This window comes from Myotis davidii, unplaced genomic scaffold (genome assembly GCF_000327345.1).
Source record: "Myotis davidii unplaced genomic scaffold, ASM32734v1 scaffold119, whole genome shotgun sequence".
In the NCBI taxonomy this organism is placed as follows: Eukaryota; Metazoa; Chordata; class Mammalia; order Chiroptera; family Vespertilionidae; genus Myotis; species Myotis davidii.
The window spans coordinates 1,195,730-1,200,225 of NW_006290676.1; the positions used below are offsets into that span (position 1 = coordinate 1,195,730).

Here is a 4,496-nt window from a genome sequence, read left to right on the forward strand (position 1 = left end):
CAATAAGATTTTCTTATTCTACTGAGAATGTAACACATCTTTGAGACAGATTTCTGGAAAAAAAAAAAGTTGGCTTCAATGGATATACTACATGCCAACCAACCTGTTGCACTCTGTAAGTCCAGTAAAGTTTCTTGGTCCAGTGAGTAGAAGTTGACTTTACTAGTGAAGTAGGAAAGCTTCCTTTAAAGGCCTTTTTCTTTGCTCAGCTGGGAACATGCAGATTTAGTAACATGCAGATTTACTCTGAGTAGGAAAGAGCGGTACTGTAGAACTTGATCTCTAAGGCGATTATTTCATATAACATTGAATTTTTCTGCACATAAAAGAGATAGTGTATGAATAGAAAATGTATTATGAATAGATAATGAAAAATTATTTCATTATCTCAGTTCATGAACATGAAAAGTAATGAATCCTGCTTACTGATCAAGGCTGATGTCCACTATATCTACTAGGATGCAGTCCGACCTAGAATATTCTTCTTCCTCAATGTTATGACTCCAAGAACAGATGTGCCAGAAAAGAGACTAACCTGGATTATGCAGCCTTTTACTATGGGCTGTGAAGGCAAAGTTGTAAACTTTGTTGCATGTGGACTTTTTTGCCTCCCTACCTCTCAAGCGACCCCTGGGCCTTTTCCTAAAATCATTTTACTGAGCCATTGCAGGCCAGTATAGTTCACCAGCTAGTGCTGCCTTGTGAAAGCTGGCAGCAGCATCACATCATCTAAAGTGCAATGCCAGGACTATGTCCTGCACCAGCCTCCCACCCTCCCCATTTTACCTGCAATCATCATTCTTTATTTTTAAAGTATATGTTTATGTTTTCAGAGGGGAAGGGAGAGGGACAGAGTGATAGAAACATCAATGATGAGAGAGAATCATTGATTGGCTGACTCCTGCACGCCCCCTACTGGGGATCAAGCCCGCAACCTGGGCATGTGCCCTGACAGGGAATCAAACTGTGACCTCCTGGTTCATAGGTGGACACTCAGCCACTGAGCCACACTGGCTGGGCTATAATCATTATTCTGGATCTCACTCTGTAGCCTGTAGCTATACTGGTGCAGTGGAGAAGGAGTCCCAGAATCTAGAGGCACTTTAGTTCACATGCTGTCACTAACTGAGCTATCCTGAGCAATTTAGTCGATCTATCTGTGTTGCTTCTTGACTGTGAATAAGGAACATCGACAGATGTTGTCAGGATCAAATGAGAAAATTGAAGTGAAAGCACTTTTCTTTTCTTTTTTTACTTTAGAGAGAGGAAGAGAGAGAGAGAAAACCTTGTTGTGAGAGAAAAACATCGATCGGCTGCCCCCTGTATCCCCCCTCTACTGGGGATCAAGCCAGTATCCCCCCTCTACTGGGGATGACACGCAACCAACCGAGCTACATTGGCCAGGGCATAAAAGTACTTTCAAAATAAATGCAATGGTCACAATAAGTTTTCAGTTCACACCCACCAGGATAGCCATAATAAAAAAGACATAAAAAATGTTGATAAAGGCATGGAGAAATTGGAACCCTCACATATTGCTGGTAGGATTGTGAAATGATACAGCTGCTTTGGAAAATAGGCTCTTAGTTCTTCAGTTAAACATAGTTGTCAAATGACCCAGCAGTTCTGCTCCTAGCTATGTGCCCAAGTGAAATGAAACATACATCTACTCAAAAACTTGGACATGAATGTTCACAGCAGCATTATTCATAATAACCAAAAAGTTGAAGCATTCCAAGTGTTCATGGAATGCTTAAGTGCTTAAATGGAGAAATAAAATGTGGTATATCCATACATTTGTTTTTTAAAAAACATGACGACGTCTTTATTTTATTTATTTTTTGTTAATCCTCACTCAAGGATATTTTTCTTAATGATTTTTAGAGAGAGTGAAAGGGAGTGGGGAGAGAGAGAGAAACATAAATGTGAGAGAGATATATCCATTGGTTACCTCCTGACTGGGGCCTGGAATCAAACCTGCAACCCAGGTAGTTGCCTTTGATCCGGTATCAAACCCATGACCCTTAGTGTGCAGGCCAATACTCTAACCACTAGAAACATTCACCAGAGCGATACGATTGATTAATTGATTATTAGTCAACAATAAAAGTGTATGAAGAAATGATACATACTGAAGCATGAATAAAAACATTGTGGTAAATGAAAAGAAGCCAGTCATAAAAGGTCACATATTATGATCTCATTTATATGAAATATCCAGAATAAGCAAATCTGTAAAGATTATAAGTAGATGAATTGTTGGAAGGGCTAGAAGATAGGGGGTGGGGATGGGAAGGTGGACTAATGGATGCTAATGGATCCAGGCTTTATTTTGGGAGTTATGAAGTTCTAAAATTGATTTATTGGAATTCTCTGTGAATATACTAAAAACCATAGAATTTTATAACATAAATTGTATGGTGTGTGAATTTTATCTCAATAAAGCTGTTATGGAAAGCACATAGGTGCAATGCAAAGGCCATTGGTTTTCTGCAAATGACCAAACAGAGCTGAACTCCAGCAAGGATCCATTCAGGGCTTGGTTGACTTACTTCCAACATCTGAGATCAAGATACATCTTCTAATTGAGAACATCCCATAATCTGCCCACCAGGCCACACTTGTCATTGCCTGCATGTTCATGAACATCAAAAGCACCAGTGATTAGATCTGGAAAATGGGTGTCAATTGCTTCAATAAAGTCCCAGAAGGAAGAGTGAAGCACTCTTTTAACCCTTAGGAACCAAATGTTTATTGGAAAGGGAGTCAAGAAAATGGTAAGTCCTCACATGCTTGGCAGTAGTCTCAAAGGAAAAATAAAAAATAGACTCCAAAGGACTGAGCCCCAGAAGCCTTTGGTACTTGTGGATTCTCTTAAGAGAGGCTATATCATCAGTACCCTTGATGGGACAAGAGATGGCACTGAGTGAATAAGTAGTGACATGGACTCTGAGTCAAACAATGGCTTTAGAAGTCTAGGGCTCTGTGAATACAACTGAGGAATATTTTAAATCAATGTATTTTGCCTATATTTCACTTTTTATGCATGCAAAAGAGTAGTAAATGTCTTTTAAAATCTAAGTGTAAAAGAGTGGCCTTTAAAAGTATAAATTAAACATTGTAAGTGATAAAACGTCATCTCATAGTTTAATTGACAGCATGTTTTCTCAATGCATCTTAGAATTAGAGTTTTATATTTGACCAGAAGCCTGGTGTATGAAATTCATGCACTTGGGAGGAGGTTCCCTCAGCCCGGCCTGCGCCCTCTCATAATCCGGGAACCCCGTGGGGAGCAGGCCTAAGCCATCAGTCAGACATCCTTAGTGCTGCCACAGAGGCGGGAGAGGCTCCTGCCACCACTGCTGCGCTCGCCAACCCTGAGCTTGGCTTCTGACTGAGCAGCTCTCCCCCTGTGGGAGCGCACTGACCATGAGGGGGCAGCGTCTGCATTGAGCATTTGCCCCCTGGTGGTCAGTGCACGTCAGAGCGAGTGTTTGAGCGATCTAAGCATATCATTAGCATATTATGCTTTGATTGGTTGAATGGAGGACCAGGCACTTAGCATATTAGGCTTTTATTATATAGAATTAGGGGCCCAGTGCACGAATTAGTGCACCTTGAAAGGAACTGTGGGCCGTGAGGCTGCGGTGGGCACAGGGGTGGGTCTCAGCCCATCCTTTGTGCCCCCGCCTGGCACCTCCAGCTGTGGCCCCTGGTTGCCTCTCTGCTGGCGGCCCCGCTCCCACCACTGCCACCACTCCCACGTGCTGATGGCACCAGCCCTACTCACACCCGCTGATGGCACAGAGCAATTGGGGCCTGCACCAGCAGCAGGTGTGAGCGGGGCTGGCAGTGTCAGTGGGTGCGAGCAGTGGCTGCTGCCCTGATTGCCCCTCAGGGGGAGGTGGAGAAGCCCTGAGGGGAGATTGGGGCCAGCCGCCACCGCTTGCACCCACTGACAGCACTGAGCGATCAGGTCAGGTGCCGGGTGCTGGCAACATATGCAAGCAGGACTGTCACCAGCAGCAGGTGCAAGTGGAGGCTGCCAACCCAGATTGCCCTTCAGGGGCAGGGTGAAGTGGAGAAGCCCTGAGGGGTGATTGGGGCCAGCAGCAGCCGCTCACACCTGCTGACGGCATCAAGCGATCGGAACCGGCGCCGGGCACCAGCAGTGGCTGCGAGTGGTGCCTCCAGCACTGGCTGCAGGTGCAAGCGCCAGGTGGGACCGCGGCACGTGGGAGCAAAGAATTTTCAGTAACCACCAGAGGCTTGCCCCTATGACAGCAACCAGTGCCCCGCCTTGGTCTGGTGCCCCCGCTCACCTGCTCCACCATTCTGCTGCAGATAACGCCCGCCATGTTCTGCGCACATCCTTTGGTGGTCAGCACACGTCATAGTGTCTGGTTGTTTGGTTGTTCCAGTTGTTCTGCAGTTTGGTCTATTTCCATATTAGCCTTTTTTTTATATAGGACTAGAGGCCCGGTGCAAAAAATTTG

At 44.8% G+C, this 4,496-nt stretch overlaps 1 long non-coding RNA gene across 1 annotated transcript in view; it reads left to right on the plus strand.

Annotated features, from left to right (window-relative positions):
* Window positions 1-2,689, plus strand: part of LOC107183076 — a 70,548-nt gene extending 67,859 nt beyond the window's left edge. Inside the window, exon 3 of the long non-coding RNA XR_001513845.1 lies at window positions 2,615-2,689. This is a non-coding gene — a long non-coding RNA (uncharacterized LOC107183076). The remainder of the gene's footprint in view (window positions 1-2,614) is intronic.
* The last annotated feature ends 1,807 nt before the right edge of the window (window positions 2,690-4,496 follow it).